The sequence below is a fragment of the Perca fluviatilis genome, chromosome 23, assembly GCF_010015445.1.
Source record: "Perca fluviatilis chromosome 23, GENO_Pfluv_1.0, whole genome shotgun sequence".
In the NCBI taxonomy this organism is placed as follows: Eukaryota; Metazoa; Chordata; class Actinopteri; order Perciformes; family Percidae; genus Perca; species Perca fluviatilis.
The window spans coordinates 29049465-29073328 of record NC_053134.1 but is presented as its reverse complement, the minus strand read 5'-3'; the positions used below and the strand labels follow the sequence as shown (position 1 = coordinate 29073328).

Sequence of the window (23864 nt, the reverse complement as noted above, 5' to 3'; positions counted from 1 at the left end):
CAACAAGAGTGTGCTATTTCATCCTCAGTTATGTTACAACATGGCACTTCCGCGTTAAAGAAGCCGTTGCACCTGAAGAGGTTTTGTTTGAGGACGTAATCCTCACAGCCTCTGATATTTTGTACCATCTCCTGCAGCATTGGTGGGACAGAAGAGGCTGAGATGGCGTCCGGGAGACAGGGGCCGGTCAGGTGCTCTCAGTCTTCATATCCAAATAAAGCCTTTTTCAAACAGAGATGCTCTCCACCGCTTCATTGGAGCAAGCTGGAATATTCCTTGAAAAAGCCTTTTTCAAAAGTGGGGTCAGAGCATCAGAGAGGAGCAAACCATCAAATAGAAATCTTTTTGTTTCATTATTAATAATGCTGGAGGGGAGGAGGTGTCTCCGGTAACCAGTTGTGATATGTTGTACTGGCTTAGACCGAGAAACTCTGAAAGCTACAGTCCATGTTTCTATGATATGATCTATGATCATTTTAATTTTCTAAATCAGTCAGCCCATCTAACTGAAAATCCTAAAAAAAGTATTTAATATGAAACAGAGAAACACAACGCAAATTGGACGTTGTATTTAACAAATAAGAAATCATTGGGGGAATGCTGTTTTACAGCATTCCACCTATTGTTGTTTCTGTCGGCCATTTTCTTTATTTGGGGAATGCTGTTCTACAGCATTCCACCTATTGTTATTCGGTTTTATTTATTGGGGAATGCTGTTCTACAGCATTCCACCTATTGTTATTCGGTTTTATTTTTTATTATTATTATTCCGTCTTCCGTACGTTTTTTGGCTCTCTGTAACTTCTGCATACTTTCACCTATTTAAACCATTCAACTTTTCAAATGTTCAGCTCTTTCAGCTAATGATGGGACTTCTTCAACTTTTTTTCTACTATTTATACTTTTTAAAATTTTAAGCTTTTTAACACTTTTTTTTAACATTAAAGTCAATGAGAGCAGGGTTCAACTCCTTAAAATCTTCTTCTGCTTCAAAATGTATCTCCTCCTACATTCTTCCACCTACATACGTGATTCAAACTTTAAACTGTTCACAAAATATTCAGCTATCTGGGGTCTACTTTTCAGGTTGATATATTTTACAGTTTTTGTGAAAAATCTGTTTAAGTTTAGTGATTATTTCATGAAATTTTATCGATTAAACAGGGTGTGTATTGCGTTTGCTAGAGTGGATGACATCACAGCTAGAGGGTGAAGCTTCGAAAAAATTATCTTAGTTCCTTGTCTGTAAACTGCTCTCACGCCCACAATATCTACTTGTCATACACAATTTATACATCAAAACGTAGGTATTTTTGTCTAGTTTCAGAAAATCTGCTCAGTCATGCGATACGTCTCATACTTTTGGCTCAGCGAGCTTCCAAATGACAAGATGTCCATATCGTTCTCCATTGGCTTCAATGATCAAACTTGTGGATATTTCCCAGCAAAACACTGAACGAACCACTTTTTGAAATCGCTGATATGACCACATTTTTACGTTTATCCATATAAATTTTATACCGATACGTTCACAAAGGCCTTGTGATGCTCAGGATCACGTCATTTGACTGATAGCAGTTATCGTTTTGCCACTGTAAGGCTTTGTTTGAGAGCTCGCTCTCAGGGACTCTGAATAGCTGAAGCACAGCACAGCTGACAGATTCAGCAGGTGTTGCTCATCAACTTGATTACAGACATCAAATCATGTTTATAAACATATCCACTGGCCATTCGTTACCATGACAACACTTTCACAGACACACCCAGATACTACAGGCAGTAATATGAACAGTAGTCTATACAGATACTACAGGCAGTAATATGAACAGTAGTCTATACAGATACTACAGGCAGTAATATGAACAGTAGTCTATACAGATACTACAGGTAGTAATATGAACAGTAGTCTATACAGATACTACAGGCAGTAATATCAACAGTAGTCTATACAGATACTACAGGCAGTAATATCAACAGTAGTCTATACAGATACTACAGGCAGTAATATGAACACTAGTCTGTGGTCTTCCACTTCTCTCTGACTGTCTTCTCTCTCCCCCTCTCTATCTCTCTGTTTCTCTTTTCTTTCTCTCTCTCTCCCCCTGTTTCTCTCTCTGTCCTCTCTCCATCCCTCCCTCTCTCTCTGTCTCTCTCTCTCTCTCTCTCTTTTCTCTCTCTCCTTCTTTCTCCATCCCCTTCTCCCTCCCTCTCTCTCTCTCTGTTTCTCTTTTCTTTCTCTCTCTCTCCCTGCTTCTCTCTCTTTTCTCTCTCTCTGTCCTCTCTCCATCCCTCCATCTCTCTCTGTCTCTCTCTGTCTTTTTCTCTCTCTCTCCTTCTCTCTCATCCCGCCTTCTCCCTCCCTCTCTATCTCTCTGTTTCTCTTTTCTTTCTCTCTCTCTCCCCCTGTGTCTCTCTCTTTTCTCTCTCCATCCCTCCTTCTCCCTCTCTCTCTGTCCTCTCTCCATCCCTCCCTCTCTCTCTCTGTCTCTCTCTCTTTCTCTCTCTCTCCTTTCTCCATCCCGCCTTCTCCCTCCCTCTCTATTTCTCTGTTTCTCTTTTCTTTCTCTCTCTCTCCCTGTTTCTTTCTCTTTTCTCTCTCTGTCCTCTCTCCATCCCTCCTTCTCCCTCCCTCTCTCCTTCTCTCTCATCCCGCCTTCTCCCTCCCTCTCTCCCTGTCTCTTTCTCTTTTTCTCTCTCTCTCCTTTCTCCATCCCTCCTCCCTCCCTCTCTTACTTTCTTTAACTTATTGAACCAATTTCCACTTTTTCAACTATTCTTCAGCTTCAGCTAAAGACTTCATAATGTTCTACATTTGGGAACATTGTGAGTGTTAAGCTAGGCTGAGTGGAATGACATCATAGCTAGAGGGTGAAGCTTCTAAAAAATTATCTTTGTCCCTGCTCAATAAATTGTTCTCACGCCCACAATATCTACTTGTCATACACAATTTATACATCAAAACGTAGGTATTTTTGTCTAGTTTCAGAAAATCTGACCACATTTTTACATTTATCCTTATAAATTTTATACGGATACGTTCACAAAGGCCTTGTGGTGCTCAGGATCACGTCATTTGACCGATACCATTTATCCTTTCGGCAGTTTGAGCCTTTGTTTGAGAGCTTGCTCTCAGTGTCTCTCAATAGCTTCAGTTTGGCCCAGCTGAGAGTTTCAGCAGGTGTTGCTTGTTAACTTGATTACACTTCAAAGGACATGTTTACAAACATTCACTGGCCAGTCGTTACCATGACAACAGACACCCACCCAGAGACTACGGGCAGGAATATGAACTTTAGTCTGTCTTCTCTCTTCTATTCTCTTGTTCTGGTCTGTCTTCTCTCTCCCCCTCTCTATCTCTTTGTTTCTCTCTCTCTCCCTGTTTCTCTCTCTTTTTTCTCTCTCCATCCCTCCTTCTCCCTCTCTCTCTCCCTCCCTCCCCCTCTCTCTCTTTTCCATCTGCCTCTCTCTCTCTCTCTTTCTCTCTCTATCCCTCTCTCCCTCTTTTTCTTTCACTCTCTCCATCCCTCCTTCTCCCTCCCTCTCTCTCCCCCCTGTCTCTTCCTTTCTCTCTCTCTATCACACTCTTTCCCTCTCTCTCTCTGTCTCTTTCTTTCCATTTGCCTCTCTCTCTCCCTCTCTCTCTCTCTTTCTCTCTATCCCTCTCTCTCTTTCCCTCTCTCTCTCTCCTTCTCTTTCTCTCTTTCGCCTCCCTCTTTCATCCCCTCTCTCTCTCTCTCTCTCCCCTCTCTCTCTCCCCTCTCTCTTTCCCTCTCTCTCTCCTGTCCCTCTCTTTCTCTGTCTCCTTCTCTCTCCATCCCTCCTTCTCCCTCCACCTCTCTCTGTCTCTCTCTCTCTTTTCTCTCTCTCTCCTTCTCTCTCATCCCGCCTTCTCCCTCCCTCTCTCCCTGTCTCTTCTTTTTCTCTCTCTCCTTCTCTCTCCATCCCTCCTCCCTCCCTCTCTTACTTTCTTTAACTTATTCAACCAATTTCCACTTTTTCAACTATTCTTCAGCTTCAGCTAAAGACTTCACAATGTTCTACATATTTTGTCATTTTTCAGCTTTTAAAGCCAACAATTTAGCGTCAACTTTGAACTTTTTAACGATTTCCACTTTTTCAACTATTCTCACTATTTCAACTTCTTCTTACAGATTTCAGCTATTCAACCAGTTAGCTTTAGCAGTTCAGCTATTCAGCATTCCCACGCATTTTCCGCAGGAAATGCATTTTCTAGTTCTGCTTATTCCCTCTTCCGTACGTTTTTTGGCTCTCTGTAACTTCTGCATACTTTCACCTATTTAAACCATTCAACTTTTCAAATGTTCAGCTCTTTCAGCTAATGATGGGACTTCTTCAACTTTTTTTCTACTATTTATACTTTTTCAAATTTTAAGCTTTTTAACACTTTTTTTTAACATTGAAGTGAATGAGAGCAGCCTTCAACAACTTGAAATCCTCTTCTGCTTCAACATGTATCTCCTCCTACATTCTTCCACCTACAGACGTGATTCAAAATGTAAAATGTTCACAAAATATTCAGGTATTCGGGGTGTGCTCAGTGTTTTGATATCTTTTACAGTTTTTGTGAAAAATCTGTTTAAGTTTAGTGATTATTTCAGGAACTTTTATCGATTAAACAGGGTGTGTATTGCGTTTGCTAGAGTGGATGACATCACAGCTAGAGGGTGAAGCTTCGAAAAAATTATCTTAGTTCCTTGTCTGTAAACTGCTCTCACGCCCACAATATCTACTTGTCATACACAATTTATACATCAAAACGTAGGTATTTTTGTCTAGTTTCAGAAAATCTGCTCAGTTTTGTGATACGCCTTTTACTTTTGGCTGGTTGAGCTTCCAAATGACAAGATGTCCATATCGTTCTCCATTGGCTTCAATGATCAAACTCCTAGATATTTCCCAGCGAAACACTGAACGAACCACTTTTTGAAATCGCTGATATGACCACATTTTTACGTTTATCCATATAAATTTTATACCGATCGTTCACAAAGGCCTCGTGATGCTCAGGATCCGCTCATTTGACTGATAGCAGTTATGGTGTTGCCACAGTGAGGCTTTGTTTGGGAGCGCGCTCTCAGGGACTCTGAATAGCGCAGCACTTGCAGCACAGCTGACAGATTCACGCGGTGACAGGCTCGTTAGCTTGATTACAGACATCAAAGCAAGTAAACATTCCCAGGCCATGGTTACCATGACAACACTTTCACAGACACACACAGATACTACAGGCAGTAATATGAACAGTAGTCTATACAGATACTACAGGCAGTAATATGAACAGTAGTCTATACAGATACTACAGGCAGTAATATGAACAGTAGTCTATACAGATACTACAGGCAGTAACATGAACAGTAGTCTCTTTGGCCTTCCACTTCTGTCCGTCTGTCTTCTCTGTCTGTCCATCCTCTTTCTGTCCTCTTTCTTCTTTCCTCTTTCTGTCTTCTTTCCTCTTTCTGTCCTCTGTTCTCTTTCTGTCCTCTCGCTCTCTTTTCTCTTTCCTCTTTCTGTCCTCTGTTCTCTTTCCTCTTCCTTACCTCTTCGTTCCTCTCTGTCCTCTTTCTTCTTTCTTCTTTCTGTCCTCTTTCTGTCCTTTCTTCTTTCCTCTTTCTGTTCTCTTGCTCTCTGTTCTCTTTCCTCTTTCTGTCCTCTTTCTTCCCTCTTTATTCTTCCCTCTGTCCTCTGTCTTCTTTCTTTCCTCTTTCCTCTTTCTGTCCTCTCGCTCCCTGTCCTCTTTCCTCTTTCTGTCCTCTTTCTTCTTCCCTCTTTCTGTCCTCTCGCTCCCTGTCCTCTTTCCTCTTTCTTCTTCCCTCTTTCTGTCCTCTTTCCTCTTTCTGTACTCTTTCTTCCCTCTTTATTCTTCCCTCTGTCCTCTTTCTTCTTTCTTTCCTCTTTCCTCTTTCTGTCCTCTCGCTCCTTGTCTTCTTTCCTCTTTCTGTCCTCTTTCTTCTTCCCTCTTTCTGTCCTCTTTCTTCTTTCTGTCCTCTCGCTCCCTGTTCTCTTTCCTCTTTCTGTCCTCTTTCTTCCCTCTTTATTCTTCCCTCTGTCCTCTTTCTTCTTTCTTTCCTCTTTCCTCTTTCTGTCCTCTCGCTCCCTTGTCTTCTTTCCTCTTTCTGTCCTCTTTCTTCTTCCCTCTTTCTGTCCTCTCGCTCCCTGTCCTCTTTCCTCTTTCTTTCCTCTTTCTTCTTCCCTCTTTCTGTCCTCTTTCTTCTTTCTGTCCTCTCGTTCCCTGTTCTCTTTCCTCTTTCTGTCCTCTTTCTTCCCTCTTTCTTCTTCCCTCTGTCCTCTTTCTTCTTTCTTTCCTCTTTCTGTCCTCTTTCTTCTTCCCTCTTTCTGTCTCTCTCTTTCCTCTTTCTGTCCTCTTTCTTCTTTCCTCTTTCTGTCCTCTGGCTCCTGTCCTCTTTCCTCTTTCTTGTCCTCTTTCTTCTTCCCTCTTTCTGTCCTTTTTCTTCTTTCTGTCCTCTCCTGTCCTCTTTCCTCTTTCTTCTTCCCTCTTTCTGTCCTCTTTCTTCTTTCTGTCCTCTGGCTCCTGTTCTCTTTCCTCTTTCCTGTCCTCTTTCTTCTTCCCTCTTTGTCTTCCCTCTGTCCTCTTTCTTCTTTCTTTCCTCTTTCTGTCCTCTTTCTTCTTCCTCTTTCTGTCCTCTCTGTCCTCTTTCTGTCCTCTTTCTTCTTCCTCTTTCTGTCCTCATCCTGATGATGCAGTGACAGGAGACCACCAGGTCCTTCAGGATCAGGAGTTCAACAGAACCTGAATTGCCCCTCCTTCAGTCCAAACAGTCGGATCCTACCGCCTGTATCTTATTTCGTCACAGCCATTATACGCCCAAGCAGCTAGCAGCTGGAAGGTCAGTCACAAAGGGGTTGTACGCGCCAGACGAAACCATTCTGAAGTCTGACTGTCAGGTTCCAGAACCTTGTAAAAAACTAAAGGCCTTACCCTAGCTTCTGTTCTGCAACACCTCTGCCACCCTTCCATTAAACATCCTCCGTCGAAGGTGACATCAAAGCCTTTCCTGCTTTATTCCACACAGATGCGGTAGACCTGCCGTCGGCAACTTCAGGTGTGGCTTTGCTGCTGATGACACCCTTGCAGAAAAATGTCTGCATTGACAAAGCTTGCTCCTCTTCGCCAATCCACCACCTGGAACCGTAGAGATTGTATCTCAGCCAACTTTGAATTGGCTGCTCCTTACAGCACCTCAAGCGGCCATATCGAGCTATCTGCCGTGTTAAATCTACCTCATGCGCGATCTTGGCAAGGCGGCGGCGAGAGCACCACCTGTTTTACTGTCCGACTCAACCTCGGGTGATTTCTCACTCGGCATGGTCTAGTACTTCTAATTGGGCATAACAATAGCTGCTGCTGCCTCCATGCGCTCCATGGGTGAAGCTTACCAGGCTGGTCGAAGAGCTTTCTTGGTTTTGCACAACTGGACAAGGCTCGTAAGCGCCAATGATCCCTTTATCACTGATACGTAGCTGCTAATAACAACAGAAGTCCAGTTAACGACAGCTGATTTGCTTTTCACAAGTACACAAGGCTCAGCCAAATGGCAGAGCCCACCAAAAATAGGTTCAACTCATTTGTGTTCCTCTCCACGGAAGTCTTTAGTAAAGGCGAAAGACTTGTGCGTTATGAAAAGAAACCAGAGTAAAGTAGAGTCCTCTGGTCGAGAAGCAGCCCAAAACCCTAGTCGTCCCAGTCAAACCCTGCGCGGTAAGCCTCACTTGGTGTGCGGCTTTCCAAATCAAGGCCACACCCATTCCCACATTGCCAATATTTTCTCTCAATAGTGCAAATCTTCGCCAACACTTTTGTGAGACTTCACGTTACTGTTTATTCGCTGCTGCCTTTTTCACCCCAGTTGTCAGACTTAGAGTATTAAATCAATCTTTTGATACCAGGAGCCCAATGAGGTTTTACAAATCATTCGAGTCAAGCGGGCGGTTCTTGACACAACTCCTGGCCATGAAGTCCGCCAGCCAGCCGACGCATGTCTCTTTTGGTCCAGTATCAAACTGAGCGACCGAACGTCGTTAGCGGTTTTCCACAAGACAGAAATAAGGTGCACCGTTCCGCGGCGCTGCAATACCGAGGTCGATGCGTGGAGTGAATGGAGCAAGCCCTTTTTTCAACTCCCATTGGCAAAAATCCATTTTAATATGTTGTTGTCCCCTGATAGAGGACATATCAGATATTAAACTGATAAGAACAGATACTACACTTGATCTTAGCCAAAAGGCGGCGCGATGAGCACCACCTGTTTTGCTGTCCGACTCAACCTCCGGGGCCGGTTCTCACTTTCGGCATGGTCTAGTATCTTCTAATTGGGCATAACAATAGCTGCTACTTAGCACCTCGCCCAAAGCGCTCCATGGTGAAGCACCTGAGGCTGGTCGAGAGAGCTTTCTTGGTTTTGCACAACTGGACAAGGCTCAGCCAAGCGCCAATGATCCCTTTGTGTCCTGTTCCTTAGCTGCTAATAACAACAGAAGTCCAGTTAACGACAGCTGATTTGCTTTTCACAAGTACACAAGGCTCAGCCAAGCGGCAGAGCCAAACCAAAAAGTTCAACTCATTTTGTGTTCCTCTCCACGGAAGTCTTTAGTAAAAGGCGAAAGACTTGTGGCGTTATGAAAAGAAACCAGAGTAAAGTAGAGTCCTCTGGTCGAGAGCAGCCCAAAACCCTAATTCGTCCCAGTCCAAACCCTCGCGGTAAGCCTCACTTGGTGTGCCGCTTTCCAAATCAAAGGCCACACCCATTCCCACATTGCCAACATTTTTCTCTCAATAGTGCAAATCTACGCAACACTTTTGTGAGACTTCACGTTGCTGTTTATTACGCTGCTGCCTTTTTTCACCCCAGTTGTCATGACTTAGAGTATTAAATCAATCTTTTTGATACCAGGAGCCCAATGAGGTTTTACAAATCATTCAGTCAAGCCGGGCGGTTCTTGACACAACTCCTGGCCATGAAGTCCGCAAGCCCGGCGCGCATGTCTCTTTTGGTCCAGTATCAAACTGAGCGACAGGCGTCGTTACTTGGTTTTCCACAAGACAGAAATAAGGTGCACCGTTCGCGCGCGCTGCAATACCGAGATACGTCGTGGAGTGAATGGAGCAAGCCCCCTTTTCAACTCCCATTGGCAAAATCCATTTTAATATGTTGTCCCCTGATAGAGGACATATCAGATATTAAACTGATAAGAACAGATACTACACTTGATCTTAGCCAAAAGGCCGGGCGATGAGCACCACCTGTTTGCTGTCCGACTCAACCTCCGGGGCCGGTTCTCACTTCGGCATGGTCTAGTACTTCTAATTGGGCATAACAATAGCTGCTACTTAGCACCTCCGCCCAAACGCTCCATGGTGAAGCACCTGAGGGCTGGTCGAAGAAAGCTTTCTTGGTTTTGCACAACTGGACAAGGCTCAGCCAAACGCCAATGATCCCTTTGTGTCCTGTTCCTTAGCTGCTAATAACAACAGAAGTCCAGTTAACGACAGCTGATTTGCTTTTCACAAGTACACAAGGCTCAGCCAAATGGCAGAGCCCACCAAAAATAGGTTCAACTCATTTTGTGTTCCTCTCCACGGAAGTCTTTAGTAAAGGCGAAAGACTTGTTCGCGTTATGAAAAGAAACCAGAGTAAGTAGAGTCCTCTGGTCGAGAGCAGCCCAAAACCCTAGTTGCGTCCCAGTCAAAACCCCCCGGTAAAGCCTCACTTGGTGTGCCGCTTTCCAAATCCAAGGCCACACCCATTCCCACATTGCCAACATTTTTCTCTCAATAGTGCAAATCTGCGGCAACACTTTTGTGAGACTTCACGTTGCTGTTTATTCGCTGCTGCCTTTTTCACCCCAGTTGTCATGACTTAGAGTATTAAATCAATCTTTTGATACCAGGAGCCCAATGAGGTTTTACAAATCATTCAGTCAAAGCGGGCGGTTCTTGACACAACTCCTGGCCATGAAGTCCGCCAGCCAGCGCGCATGTCTCTTTTGGTCCAGTATCAAACTGAGCGACGAAGCGTCGTTACTTGGTTTTCCACAAGACAGAAATAAGGTGCACCGTTCAGCGCTGCAATACCGAGTTCGATGCGTGGAGTGAATGGAGCAAGCCCCTTTTCAACTCCCATTGGCAAAAATCCATTTTAATATTTTGTCCCTGATAGAGGACATATCAGATATTAAACTGATAAGAACAGATACTACACTTGATCTTAGCCAAAAGGCCGAAGCGATGAGCACCACCTGTTTGCTGTCCGACTCAACCTCCGGGACCGGTTCTCACTTCGGCATGGTCTAGTACTTCTAATTGGGCATAACAATAGCTGCTACTTAGCACCTCCGCCCAAAGCTCCATGGTGAAGCACCTGGGGCTGGTCGAAGAGAGCTTTCTTGGTTTTGCACAACTGGACAAGGCTCAGCCAAAGCGCCAATGATCCCTTGTGTGTCCTGTTCCTTAGCTGCTAATAACAACAGAAGTCCAGTTAGCGACAGCTGATTTGCTTTTCACAAGTACACAAGGCTCAGCCAAGTGGCAGAGCCCACAAAATAGGTTTCAACTCATTTTGTGTTCCTCTCCACGGAAGTCTTTTAGTAAAGGGCGAAAGACTTGTGCGTTATGAAAAGAAACCAGAGTAAGTAGAGTCCTCTTGCGAGAGCAGCCCAAAACCCTAGTGCGTCCCAGTCCAAACCCTCGCGGCGAGCCTCACTTGGTGTGCCGCTTTCCAAATCCAAGGCCACACCCATTCCCACATTGCCAACATTTTCTCTCAATAGTGCAAATCTGCATAACACTTTTGTGAGACTTCACGTTGCTGTTTATTACGCTGCTGCCTTTTTCACCCCAGTTGTCATGACTTAGAGTATTAAATCAATCTTTTTTGATACCAGGAGCCCAATGAGGTTTTACAAATCATTTCAGTCAAGCGGGCCGGTTCTTGACACAACTCCTGGCCATGAAGTCCGCCAGCCAGTCGCGACGCATGTCTCTTTGGTCCAGTATCAAACTGAGCGACAGACGTGGTGCTCAGTTTTCACAAGACAGAAATAAGGTGCACCGTTCGGGCGCTGCAATACCGGTGCGGTCCGTGGAGTGAATGGAGCAAGCCCCTTTTCAACTCCCATTGGCAAAAATCCATTTTAATATGTTGTCCCTGTTAGAGGACATATCAGATATTAAACTGATAAGAACAGATACTACACTTGATCTTAGCCAAAAGGCCGAGCGATGAGCACCACCTGTTTGCTGTCCGACTCAACCTCCGGGGACGGTTCTCACTCGGCATGGTCTAGTACTTCTAATTGGGCATAACAATAGCTGCTACTTAGCACCTCCCCCAAAGCGCTCCATGGGTGAAGCACCTGAGGCTGGTCGAAGAGCTTTCTTGGTTTTGCTACAACTGGACAAGGCTCAATAACGCCAATGATCCCTTTGTGTCCTGTTCCTTAGCTGCTAATAACAACAGAAGTCCAGTTAACGACAGCTGATTTGCTTTTCACAAAGTACACAAGGCTCAGCCAAGGGGCAGAGCCCACCAAAAAATAGGTTCAACTCATTTTGTGTTCCTCTCCACGGAAGTCTTTAGTAAAAGCCGAAAGACGTGTGCGTTATGAAAAGAAACCAGAGTAAGTAGAGTCCTCTGGTCGAGAGCGCAGCCAAAACCCTAATTCGTCCCAGTCAAACCCTCGCGGTAAGCCTCACTTGGTGTGCCGCTTTCCAAATTCAAGGCCACACCCATTCCCACATTGCCAACATTTTTCTCTCAATAGTGCAAATCTACGCAACACTTTTGTGAGACTTCACGTTGCTGTTTATTACGCTGCTGCCTTTTTCACCCCAGTTGTCATGACTTAGAGTATTAAATCAATCTTTTTGATACCAGGAGCCCAATGAGGTTTTACAAATCATTCAGTCAAGCGGGCGGTTCTTGACACAACTCCTGGCCATGAAGTCCACGCCAGCCAGCGCGACGCATGTCTCTTTTGGTCAGTATCAAACTGAGCGACGAGGCGTCGTTACTTGGTTTTCCACAAGAACGAAATAAGGTGCACCGTTCGGCGCTGCAATACGCGATTCGTCGTGGAGTGAATGGAGCAAGCCCCTTTTCAACTCCCATTGGCAAAAATCCATTTAATATGTTGTCCCCTGATAGAGGACATATCAGATATTAAACTGATAAGAACAGATACTACACTTGATCTTAGCCAAAAGGCCGGCGATGAGCACCACCTGTTTGCTGTCCGACTCAACCTCCGGGCCGGTTCTCACTCGGCATGGTCTAGTACTTCTAATTGGGCATAACAATAGCTGCTACTTAGCACCTCCGCCCAAAGCGCTCATGGTGAAGCACCTGAGGCTGGTCGAAGAGCTTTCTTGGTTTTGCACAACTGGACAAGGCTCAATAAGCGCCAATGATCCCTTTGTGTCCTGTTCCTTAGCTGCTAATAACAACAGAAGTCCAGTTAACGACAGCTGATTTGCCAGCTTTTACACGAAACATGGCTCAAGAGGCAGCCCACCAAAAAATAGGTCAACTCATTTGTGTTCCTCTCCACGGAAGTCTTTAGTAAAAAGCGAAAGACTTGTGCGTTATGAAAAGAAACCAGAGTAGTAAACTCCTCTGGTCGAGAGCAGCCCAAAACCCTTATTCGTCCCAGTCTAAAACTCGCGAGCGGTCTACTTGGTGTGCCGGCTTCAAAATCCAAGGCCACACCCATTCCCACATTGCCAACATTTTCTCTCAATAGTGCAAATCTCGCTAACACTTTTGTGAGACTTCACGTTGCTGTTTATTACGCGCTGCCTTTTTCACCCCAGTTGTCATGACTTAGAGTATTAAATCAATCTTTTGATACCAGGAGCCCCAATGAGGTTTTACAAATCATTCAGTCAAACGGACGGTTCTTGACACAACTCCTGGCCATGAAGTCCGCCAGCCAGCGGCGCGCATGTCTCTTTGGTCCAGTATCAAACTGAACGACGAAGGCGTCGTTACTTGGTTTTCCACAAGACAGAAATAGGTTGCAGCCCGTGGCGGCGCCAATACCGGGTCGATGCGTGGAGTGAATGGAGCAAGCCCCCTTTTCAACTCCCATTGGCAAAAATCCATTTAATATGTTGTCCCCGATAGAGGACATATCAGATATTAAACTGATAAGAACAGATACTACACTTGATCTTAGCCAAAAGGCCAGGCCGGCGATGCGACCACCTGTTTGCTGTCCGACTCCAAACCTCCGGACGGCTTCACTTTATGGTCTAGTGCTCTAATTGGGCATAACAATAGCTGCTACTTGGCACCTCCGCAAGCGCCTGCGCGGTGAAGCACCTGAGGCTGGCCGAAGAGAGCTTTCTTTTTGGTTTGGCACAACTGGAAAGGCTCAGCCAAAACGCCAATGATCCTTTGGTGTCCTGTTCCTTAGCTGCTAATAACAACAGAAGTCCAGTTAACAGGCTGATTTGCTTTCACAAGTACGGCATGGCTCAGCCAAACGCAGAGCCAAAAATAGGTTCAACTCATTTGTGTTCTCTCCCACGGAAGTCTTTAGTAAAAGGCTAAAGACTTCGTGCATTATGGAAAAAGAAACCAGAGGCGTAGAGTCCTCGTCGCAGAGAGCAAGCAGCCCAAAACCCTAGTCGTCCGCAGTCCAAACCCTCAGCGGTTATTCCTCACTTGGTGTACGCTTCAAATCCAAGGCTACACCCATTCCCACATTACCAACATTTTCTCTCAATATGCAAATCTGCAACGTACTTTTGTGAGACTTAGGTAGGTTGCTGTTTATTCGCTGCTGCCTTTTTTCACCCCAGTTGTCGTGACTTAGAGTATTAAATCAATCTCTTGATACCAGGAGCCCAATGAGGTTTTCACAAATCATTCAGTCAAACGGAGCGGTTCTTTTTACACAACTCCTGGCCATGAAGTCTCGCCAGCCAGGCGACATGTCTCTCTTTTGGTCCAGTATCAAACTGAACGGACATCGTTCACTTGGTTTTCACAAGACAGAAATAAGGTGTACACCGTTCGCTGCGCTGCAATAGAGGTTCGGTGGATGGGAGTGAATGGAGCAAGCCCCTTTTCAACTCCCATTGGCAAAATCCATTTAATATAAAGTGTCCCTCTGATAGAGGACATATCAGATATTAAACTGATAAGAACAGATACTACACTTGGATCTTAGCCAAAGGGCCGGAAGTTGGCGTTAGCACCACCTGTTTGCTGTCCGACTCAACCTCCCGGGACGGGTCTCACCGCCGCGTCTCTAGTACTTCTAATGGGCATAACAAAAGCTGCTACTTAGCACCTCCGCCCAAGCTTCCATGGTGAAGCACCTGGAGGCTGGTCGAAGAGAGCTTTCTTGGTTTGGACAACTGGACAAGGCTCAGCCAAACGCCAATGATCCCTTTGTGTCCTGTTCCTTAGCTGCTAATAACAACAGAAGTCCAGTTAAGGACAGCTGATTTGCTTTTCACAGTAACAATAAGGCTCAGCCAAACCGTAGAGCCCACCAAAAATAGGTTCAACTCATTTGTGTTCCTCTCCACGGAAGTCTTTAGTAAAAGCAAAGACTTGTGCATTGGCGGAAAAGAAAAACAGTAAGTAGGAGTCCTCTGGTCGAGCCCAAAACCCTAGTCGTCCCAGTCCAAACCCTCGGTAAGCCTCACTTGGTGTGCGCGCTCCAAATCCAGGGCCACACCCATTCCCACATTGCCAACATTTTCCTCTCAATAGTGCAAATCTTCCGTAACACTTGTTGTGAGACTTCACGCTGCTGTTTATTAGCTGCAAGTGCCTTTTCACCCCAGTTGTCATGACTTAGAAAGTGTTAAATCAATCTTTTGATACCAGGAGCCCAATGAGGTTTTACAAATCATTCAGTCAAACGAGCGGTTCTTGACACAACTCCTGGCCATGAAGTCCCCCAAACAGCCACGTATGTGTCTCTTTGTTCAGTATCAAACTGAACGACGGGTACGTTACATTTGGTTTTCCACAAGACAGAAATAAGGTGCACCGTTCCGGGCGGCGCTGCTGCAATACCGTGGTCGATACGTTGGAGTGAATGGAGCAAGCCCCCCTTTTCAACCCTCCCATTGGCAAAAACCATTTAATATGTTGTCCCCTGATAGAGGACATATCAGATATTAAACTGATAAGAACAGATACTACACTTGATCTTAGCCAAAAGGCCGGAAGCTTTATGAGCACCACCTGTTTGCTGTCCGACTCAACCTCCGGACGGTTCTTACTCTGCATGGTCTAGTACTTCCTAATTGGGCACAACAATAGCTAGCATTAGCACCGCACCGCTCCATGGTGAAGCACCTGAGGGCTGGGCAAGAGAGCTTTTCTTGGTTTGCAATCGGACAAGGCTCAGCCAAACGCCAATGGCGATCCCTTTGTGTCCTGTTCCTTAGCTGCTAATAACAACAGAAGTCCAGTTAACGACAGCTGATTTGCTTTTCACAAATACACAAGGCTCAGCCAAAATGGCAGAGCCCACCAAAAATAGGTTCAACTCATTTGTGTTCCTCTCTCCACGGAAGTCTTTAGTAAGCGGCGAAAAGACTTCAGCGTTATGAGAAAGAAATCAGAGTAAGTAGAGTCCTCTGGTCGAGCAGCCCAAAACCCTAGTCAGTCCCAGTCCAAACCCCTAACGCGGTACTCCTCACTTGGTGTGCCGCTTTCCAAATCCAAGGCCACACCCATTCCCACATTGCCAACAATTTTTCTCTCAATAGTGCAAATCTCGCAAACACTTTGTGAGATTCCACGTGCTTTTATTCGCCGCCTTTTTCACCCCAGTTGTCATGACTTAGAGTATTAAATCAATCTTTTTGATACCAGGAGCCCAATGAGGTTTTACAAATCATTCAGTCAAACGTGGAGCGTTCTTGACACAACTCCTGGCCATGAAGTCCGCGAAGCCAGCGCCACGCATGTCTCTTTTGGTCCAGTGATTCCAAACTAAACGACTGGTCGTACTTGGTTTTCCACAAGACAGAAATAAGGTGCACCGCTTCCGGTGGCGCTGCAATACCGGTCGATGTGGAGTGAATGGAGCAAGCCCTTTCAACTCCCATTGGCAAAAATCCATTTAATATGTTGTCCCCTTGATAGAGGACATATCAGATATAAACTGATAAGAACAGATACTACACTTGATCTTAGCCAAAAGCACGAAGCGATAGAGCACCAACCTGTTTGCTGTCGGCCTCAACCTCCCGGATGGTTCTCACTTCGCATGATCTAGTACTTCTAATTGGGCATAACAATACTGCTGATTAGCACCTACCGGCCCAGGGTGAAGCACCGAGGCTGGTCGAAGAGAGTTTCTTGGTTGCAAAAACTGAAGAAGGCTCAGCCAAACGCCAATGATCCCTTTGTGTCCTGTTCCTTAGCTGCTAATAACAACAGAAGTCCAGTTAACGACAGCTGATTTGCTTACAGTACACAAGGCTCAGCCAAATGGCAGAGCCACCAAAATAGGTTGAACTCATTTGTGTTCTCTCCACGGAAGTCTTTAGTAAAGCCGAAAGACTTGTGCGTTATGAAAAGAAACAGAGTAGTAGAGTCCTCCGGTCGAGAACAGCCCAAAAACCCTAGTCGTCCCAGTCCAAACCCTCCGGTAAGTCCTCACTTGGTGTGCCGCTTAAATCCAAGGTACACCCATTCCCACATTGCCAACATTTTCTCTCAATAGGGTGCAATCTACCGCCAACACTTTTGTGAGACTTCAAGTTGCTGTTTATTGCTGCTGCCTTTTTCACCCAGTTGTCATGACTTAGAGTATTAAATCAATCTTTTGATACCAGGAGCCCAATGAGGTTTTTACAAATCATTCAGTCAAACGGAGCGGTTCTTGACACAACTCCTGGCCATGAAGTCACATGCCAGCCGCCAGGATGTCTCTTTTGGTCCAGTATCAAACTGAAAGCGACAAGGCGTCGCATTTGGTTTCCCGACAGAAATAAGGTGCACCGCGTTCGGCGGCGCTTGCAATACCGGGTCGAGCGTGCGGAGTGAAGGGACAAGCCCCCCTTTCAACTCCCATTGGGCAAAAATCCATTATATAGTACGTCGCCCCTGATAGAGGACATATCAGATATTAAACTGATAAGAACAGATACTACACTTGATCTAGCCAAAAGGCCGGAAGCCACATGAGCACCAACGCCTGTCGACCAACCCCCCGGGACTGGTCCCACCTTGCATGGTCTAGTACTTTAATAGGGCTTAACAATAGCTGCTACTTAGCACCTCGGCCCAAGCATCCATTGTGAAGCACCTGGGGCTGGTTAAAGAGAGCCACTGGTACTACGCCATGGGGGAAAGGTCATATGGCTCGAAGCTTCTGGAGTTCTTTCTGGCTACAACAACAATCAGTCAGACATACTAAACAAGCCCTTCTAAAGAATCTGGCCCAGGCAGTTGTTGGCTGAGCCTAATTCAGAACCATGCATTTATGCAAACAAAAGACACAAGTCAAACTCTGGCCCACTGGAGCATCTGCTGTGTGCAGCACCCCTACTGGCCCATCAGAGCCACACGGCAACTGGGGCCTAAGTCAGCCTTACCTTGTCCTGAAGGGCAATTTGGCACCCCACCCCTGCCCACTGTCAGGAATTTTTGGATTTTCCTTTTTTAAATTGCAAACATGGACACAGAATTAGCTGGACAGTTTAAACAAATTGCAAGAAGACATTTATGTCTTGGGAAAGGCCTCACCCCTTGCTATTGTGACATTGGTAGTACTACTTACTACAGAATTTGGACCTCCAGCCTGCACGCTGTGAAGGTGTCAGTATGACAACAAGGGGTTTAAATTGTAGGCAGCACCTGAGGGTCTAATGTGCTTGCTCCGGCAGCACATATGACAAAATTGGAACGATACAGAAGATTAGCAGGAGCCTAGCAGGAGGGTGGAAGGAGGATCCCTTCACCCCCCCCGGCCCCCACACACCCCCCGGGCGCTCCCTGTGGGGGAAGGCACTGGCCTCTCGTCCCTATCAGGCCCGAATCCCCGCCCGGCGCCCGACCTCGCGCCGGGGCGGGGCTCCCCTTCTATTTTCCCGATTTTTGCCCACCAAATTGGAACGATCGCCCCCTTTGCCCCTTCGCCCCTCTTTTCCCAACGCCTGTCAGTCAAAAGCCGTTGTTTACCATTGTCCGAGCACGATGGCTACACATCATATTGAATAATTAGACACAGCACAGGAGAGGAGTGACACCGTTTTACTTGACAATTACACAATTTCAACACGCCTCTGTATGGTTTTAGCCTTTACGTGTGGCAGCTTCTAAAAAGTAAAGTTAAAAGTATTGGAATAGACAAGACAAGGGTTTTAATCAATTAAATAAAAAAAACATAAGAAATAATAATAAAAACACACTTAAAAAGAAATATCTCCTTATTATTTTATTTTACTTATTTGTGTGTGTGTCTGTGTGTTTGTGTGTGTCTGTGTGTGTGTGTGTGTGTGAGTGAAGGAGACCTGCGGTGAAACAGAACGGGGTAAGCACCCCAACGGAAGAGCAGCTCCTCCCCAAAGGGCCTCATAACCATGGCCGTGGCTCTCATTCCCTCCTCCTCCTCCTCCCCTCCTCCTCCTCCCCCAGCTGGAAGCCGTCAGGAATATCTGATCTCCTTCTAAATCCTGATCATCACACTGGGCCGCCAACAGGTAATCCTCTTTTTCCCAACACCTGGTCAATCAAAAAAAAGGAAAGAATTCCACTAATAAACCCCTGACAAAGCACACCTGTGAAGTGAAAAACCATTTCCAGGTGACTACCTCATGAAGCTCAGCAAAGGGTGGCTACTCTGAGGAATCTACAATAAATAGTCATGACAAAATAAAAGGAAACACATTGAATGAGAAAGTGTGTCCAAACTTTGGCCTGTAATGTGTACACAATATATATACTTCTTATAATAATAGATATATATATATATATATATATATATATATATACTATTATTTTATAATATATATATATATCACATATATATTATCATTTTATAATGATAGATATATATATATATATATATATATATATATATATATCTTTTTTTTATAATATTTTTTTTTTTTTTTTTTTTATTTTCCTCTAAGAGCATGTCTTTAGAACCCCTTTATTATTTTATTTTTACTTATTCTCAGGGGGGGGGGGGGGGGGGGGGGGGGGGGGGGGGGGGGGGGGGGGGGTGTGTGTGTGTGTGTGTGTGTGTGTGTGTGTGAGAGGGGGGGGGGGGGGGGGGGGGGGGGGGAGACTTGTGGTGAATGAGGACCAGCAATGTGTGGGTAAATGGGGAGCCGGGGTGGGGAGGTGGGTGGGGGGGAGGGTGGGTTGATATAATCAATAAGTATTGAGTGGAAGCATAGTATATAAAAATAGAGATGAAATTTTGACGAAACAGATTTGTGATTCCTACAGAAATGAATAGAAATAAAAAAAATTGAAATATTGAAATAGACAAGACAAGGGTTTAATCAATTAAATGTTTATTAGAAATAGTGAAAATGTATTCAAATAGTAAAAAATAACAGAAATGCACTTAACAAAAAAGAAATATTTACCCTAATAATAAAACACACTTAAAAAAAAAAGAAATATTTCCTATTTCTTTGCCCTTCTCTCAGCCAGCCACAGATCCACAGTCTTCCTTCAGAGAGCAGGAAGTGCTCCCCCATGCTGGCTGTGGCCATAGTCTTTTGCTTTGGCTGGCCACAGAGCTGGCAGACCCTCAGTTTGTGGGCCTTTCTGACTTTCCCCTGGTTTGTCTTGTCTCTCCCATCTCTGCTTCAGGTTCCACGCCGTAGGGTTGGACTACAGTTCATCTTGGCCCAGCTGCTCCCTGGTCCACTGTTGAACTGTGCGTCCTCCGGCCTCATCCACAGCCGCAGAAGAACTGCCCCTTGGCAGGGCGGGCCCGCACCACCCACAGCTGCGCGCGGCTTTGCGCCACAGATGTTGCAGGCCGTCACGTCGCTGCTGCTGTGGCTTTCTCTTGGAGGAGTTGTTTGTCCTGTTGTGCCCTCATCTTCCTCCTGTGAAGGGTACAACCGGGTGGGCTTCTTTCTGGTGGGCTTCTTTCTGGTCCCCGGACTGTCCCGCTGGGCTGTGCGTCTCGCTTTTTCCGGCTCTGGAGGCTGCTGATAGTCCACTTAAAATGCAATAAAGAACTCTGTTAGTCAAGGTACATAATACTTAGAAACACAGATGCAATTGAACTAAGTGTATTTGTAACAAACCTGAAGAGTCCACACTTTGGTTTTACGTGTTGCTTTCTGCCTTCCATCCTGTCCAACTGAAATGCTTGAATGAATGGACTTGACTGCTTTTTGAAACCTCTCTTGGAAGAGGGCGGACTGAACACCTTGCAGCTCACACCTCCTGCCTCAACCCCCACTGTTGCTGCAGGAGGTGAAAGACCCCCCAGGCAGGAAAGAAGGAGCATTTGCATATACACACATTAGCACTTGTTTGGTTATTAGTTTGAGTTTGGGCGGTTGTTTGGTTGTTTTTTTGTTTGGTCTTTTCCTATCTATTAATTACTGTTTGTATAGTAATAACTTGTCTTTTGTAAACACTGTACACTGTAATAAAGCTGTTTAATATTTATTTAAAGAAGGATAAAGCCTCAGCATACCTTTTATAGAAACTATAGTGTGGTCTAGACCTACTCTATCTGTAAGGTGTCCTGAGATAACTAACTGTTGTGATTTCATACTATAAATAAAATTGAATTGAATGATGTATTTTGTGACTGTTACTGAGGATTTGTTATCAGGGCACCCCTAACATGACCTCCATATTTTGTTTAATTTCTTAAAGGCAGAAAGAAGCAGGAGAAACCATTGGTTTAAAAGAAAAAGTGTATTTAAAACAACAATTGAAACAACTAAACACACACTACTATATACACACAACTATCAATATTTAAAACAATTGAGAACTATATACACTATATCAAATTTTAAACAATTGGGAACTACAACACACAACTATCAATATTTAAAACAATTGAGAACTATATACACACACTACTATCAATATTTTAAAACAATTGGGAACTATATATACACTACTATCAATATTTAAAACAATTGAAACAAACTATCATTTAAAACAATTGAGAACTATATACAAAAAAAAAACTACTATCAATATTTTAAACAATTGAAACTATATACACAACTATCAATATTTTAAACAATTGGGAACTATATACACTACTATCAATATTAAACAATTGGGAACTATATACACTACTATCAATATTTTAAACAATTGGAATATACACAACTATACAATATTTTAAACAATTGGGAACTATATACACTACTATCAATATTTTAAACAATTGGGAACTATATAACTATCAATAATATTTAAAAACTAGAACTATATACATATTAATAATACATTTAAAACAATTGGGAACTATATACACAACTATCAATATTTTAAACAATTGGGAACTATATACACTACTTCTATATTGACACTTCATTAAAAGAATTGGGAAACCACTATATACACAATTTTAACAATTGAAACAACCATACACAATATTTGCGGAGGAGCAGTGCTTACACCACCTCCCTAAGGGAACCTACACCTCTGCCCCTTCACCTCTGCCAGCCCACTGCTCCACAGTCCTCCCTTTGTCGTCAGCCCGGGGAGCAGAAGGTCTCCTGTTTATAAAGCGTGTGGCTAAACTCTCCTGGTCTTTGATTGACCACAGCCTGCAGTAAACTGGGGGCCATCCTTGCTGTTTGAGGTGTTCTCCCCAACTCCCGGGCTGTGTTCCTTTTCTTCCTGGAGCTTGCCTCCAGGCGTGGTCCCCTTGAGACTGTGGCGGCGGCTGTGGGAAGTGGGAGGGTGGCGTCTGCGCCTATGCACTGGTGCTGGGAGGGGCTTGTGCTGGCACTGGTGGATGGGCCGGCTGCACTGCAGCATGGGCGCCTGGCACTGCTGGAGTTTGTGGGAGTAGCCCGGGGGGAGGAGGAGGAGGCTGTGGCAGTGGAGGAGTTGTCTGTGAGGAGGTCGTGAGCGCTCGGGGCCTTACCCTCTAATGGTGGCGGGCAGACCAGAGGCGTCACTTGGGTAGGCCGGTGCTGGGAGAGGCTGGTCTGGCTGCTCAGACTGCTGCAGCAGATCGTGCAAGGCAGGCAGGGCTCAGCTGCTGTCTGGGGCGCTGGCGGGCCTGGGACCGGGCTATGGCGATGATGTCCCTCATCTGGTTCTTGCCTCCCGTGCTCACCTTGAGGGCTGCATACTATAAATGTTTCTTATAATGTTGTAGTCCCTCATGACGACGCACCCCAGCGATGAATCTGGACCCCAGCAATGCGTCCTGCTGTCGCTGCAGTGGAGGATGCTGAGGTCCAACAGCACAGCCTCCACAAGCCTGGAGACGGCTAGGAGACCGCGCGCTCCAGCCCCCTGGCCAAGGACCGCACTACATAGACACACAAAGAGAGAGAGAGAGAGTAAGTGACTGACAGGACAAGAACCAAACAAGACTTGGAAATGAATTGTGACTGCTTACCGCTTCACACTGTCCACCCTGGCGTGTGAGCATGCCGAGTGAGTTCTTGAATCGGCCCTGGACAAGCCGGTCCTTGTGCATGGGGGTGAATTTCACCCGACACCTTGTCCCAATCCGACAGATTCTGCCAGAGAGCAGTGATCTCTCTGGCTTGTCGGGGGTATAACATAACGTCCGGTGTGGCCCGGTTTCACAAGGGCCTGGGCCAGGGCCACGGCGTGCTGGTAGCCGCCACGACCGTCTGGCCCCAGAATGTCCTCCTCCTCCTCCTCCCTGCCCGGCTGCACTGCACTCCATCGGAGCAAGCATGGGAGGCGGTGTTTGCGGACTGGAGAGGCGCTGTGGTGCTCTAGGGACACAAATCTCCTCCCGGCTCATCCTCCTCCTCCCCTCTTCCTCCCACAAACCCCTCGTCCTGCCACTTCCCCCGCCTCTCCCTCAGCAGTCCCTCCCGGAGCGTCAGGATCGCAGAGGTCCTGCTGCAGCACAAGCGCTGGTCTGGGAGTAGAGGTACTCCACCCGATGAGTTCCCCTGTACATACACACACAAACACACGCCAGAGACACAGATGTTAAATATGTAAAGCTTTATTGCAGACACAGGTCCATATAACACAACATACAATATAAAAAGGTATAAAAGAGGAGATACAAAATACATACAAATTGCATAGTATTGTAGGGCTAACTGACAGACACCGACAGAGTGACATAAACCTCAAAGCAAATTACCTGTGTACTCCCCTGGGCTGGGTGTAAAGTTGGCGACCAGCGGGGCCAAAGCTCCTGGGTCAGCTGGTCAAAGCTGTGCTGCAGCTGGGCTGTAGCAACGCCGCCGACCTCTGTCCTCCCTCGACTGCCGCCCTGCCACGGTTCTCGTTCCACCGCGCCAGGCCCTCCAGCAGGTACACCTGGAAGTGTACCGTCACTGCAGATTGCCCTAAGCAGAAATAAAAGCAACAAATAGTTAGTGTGAGGAGAAATAAACACAGAAATGCATATGAAATTTAGTAGGTTGTGTTGTAAACCACACATGCACTTACCTGGGATGAAGCGGCACAGGTGCAGGTGGAACGATTCCCGGAAGATGGGGAGCGTCCGCTACGGAGGAAGGCGGAAGCTTCACTCCGCCTTTGGTGAGCTCCCCGTCTGGGCGTGCAGCTCCACCCCCTCTGGGTCCTGGATGCAGTCGAGGTGGCGGGCGTCATGCTCCAGATCTCCTCCATGCGGGCGCGGTCAATCAAGGGGGACGCCCTGGTGTCCGTCATGTCCCA

The 23864-nt window shown here is 45.7% G+C and overlaps 19 non-coding genes and 1 pseudogene across 19 annotated transcripts; all 20 read right to left on the bottom strand.

The window, feature by feature from the left end:
- Positions 1–7560: 7560 nt before the first annotated feature.
- On the bottom strand, positions 7561–7676 carry LOC120553838. The gene has a single exon (XR_005638236.1). It is a non-coding gene; the product is annotated as a U5 spliceosomal RNA (small nuclear RNA).
- A 406-nt stretch (positions 7677–8082) lies between these two features.
- LOC120553822 lies at positions 8083–8278 on the bottom strand. The gene has a single exon (XR_005638223.1). It is a non-coding gene; the product is annotated as a U2 spliceosomal RNA (small nuclear RNA).
- Positions 8279–8560: 282 nt separating this feature from the next.
- Positions 8561–8675, bottom strand: LOC120553842. The gene has a single exon (XR_005638240.1). It is a non-coding gene; the product is annotated as a U5 spliceosomal RNA (small nuclear RNA).
- Positions 8676–9085: 410 nt separating this feature from the next.
- On the bottom strand, positions 9086–9271 carry LOC120553825. Its single transcript, XR_005638226.1, has one exon. It is a non-coding gene; the product is annotated as a U2 spliceosomal RNA (small nuclear RNA).
- Positions 9272–9555: 284 nt separating this feature from the next.
- On the bottom strand, positions 9556–9674 carry LOC120553844. Its single transcript, XR_005638242.1, has one exon. It is a non-coding gene; the product is annotated as a U5 spliceosomal RNA (small nuclear RNA).
- A 408-nt stretch (positions 9675–10082) lies between these two features.
- Positions 10083–10266, bottom strand: LOC120553819. The gene has a single exon (XR_005638220.1). It is a non-coding gene; the product is annotated as a U2 spliceosomal RNA (small nuclear RNA).
- A 285-nt stretch (positions 10267–10551) lies between these two features.
- Positions 10552–10668, bottom strand: LOC120553839. The gene has a single exon (XR_005638237.1). It is a non-coding gene; the product is annotated as a U5 spliceosomal RNA (small nuclear RNA).
- A 408-nt stretch (positions 10669–11076) lies between these two features.
- Positions 11077–11259, bottom strand: LOC120553823. Its single transcript, XR_005638224.1, has one exon. It is a non-coding gene; the product is annotated as a U2 spliceosomal RNA (small nuclear RNA).
- Positions 11260–11541: 282 nt separating this feature from the next.
- LOC120553841 lies at positions 11542–11659 on the bottom strand. The gene has a single exon (XR_005638239.1). It is a non-coding gene; the product is annotated as a U5 spliceosomal RNA (small nuclear RNA).
- A 411-nt stretch (positions 11660–12070) lies between these two features.
- LOC120553826 lies at positions 12071–12255 on the bottom strand. The gene has a single exon (XR_005638227.1). It is a non-coding gene; the product is annotated as a U2 spliceosomal RNA (small nuclear RNA).
- Positions 12256–12529: 274 nt separating this feature from the next.
- On the bottom strand, positions 12530–12641 carry LOC120553837. Its single transcript, XR_005638235.1, has one exon. It is a non-coding gene; the product is annotated as a U5 spliceosomal RNA (small nuclear RNA).
- Positions 12642–13046: 405 nt separating this feature from the next.
- On the bottom strand, positions 13047–13233 carry LOC120553824. Its single transcript, XR_005638225.1, has one exon. It is a non-coding gene; the product is annotated as a U2 spliceosomal RNA (small nuclear RNA).
- Positions 13234–13511: 278 nt separating this feature from the next.
- On the bottom strand, positions 13512–13625 carry LOC120553846. The gene has a single exon (XR_005638244.1). It is a non-coding gene; the product is annotated as a U5 spliceosomal RNA (small nuclear RNA).
- Positions 13626–14040: 415 nt separating this feature from the next.
- On the bottom strand, positions 14041–14230 carry LOC120553829. Its single transcript, XR_005638230.1, has one exon. It is a non-coding gene; the product is annotated as a U2 spliceosomal RNA (small nuclear RNA).
- A 283-nt stretch (positions 14231–14513) lies between these two features.
- LOC120553848 lies at positions 14514–14629 on the bottom strand. The gene has a single exon (XR_005638245.1). It is a non-coding gene; the product is annotated as a U5 spliceosomal RNA (small nuclear RNA).
- A 405-nt stretch (positions 14630–15034) lies between these two features.
- LOC120553821 lies at positions 15035–15231 on the bottom strand. Its single transcript, XR_005638222.1, has one exon. It is a non-coding gene; the product is annotated as a U2 spliceosomal RNA (small nuclear RNA).
- A 277-nt stretch (positions 15232–15508) lies between these two features.
- On the bottom strand, positions 15509–15629 carry LOC120553847 (annotated as a pseudogene).
- A 408-nt stretch (positions 15630–16037) lies between these two features.
- Positions 16038–16220, bottom strand: LOC120553828. Its single transcript, XR_005638229.1, has one exon. It is a non-coding gene; the product is annotated as a U2 spliceosomal RNA (small nuclear RNA).
- Positions 16221–16489: 269 nt separating this feature from the next.
- On the bottom strand, positions 16490–16600 carry LOC120553845. Its single transcript, XR_005638243.1, has one exon. It is a non-coding gene; the product is annotated as a U5 spliceosomal RNA (small nuclear RNA).
- Positions 16601–17001: 401 nt separating this feature from the next.
- On the bottom strand, positions 17002–17194 carry LOC120553830. The gene has a single exon (XR_005638231.1). It is a non-coding gene; the product is annotated as a U2 spliceosomal RNA (small nuclear RNA).
- Between the last annotated feature and the right edge of the window lie 6670 nt (positions 17195–23864).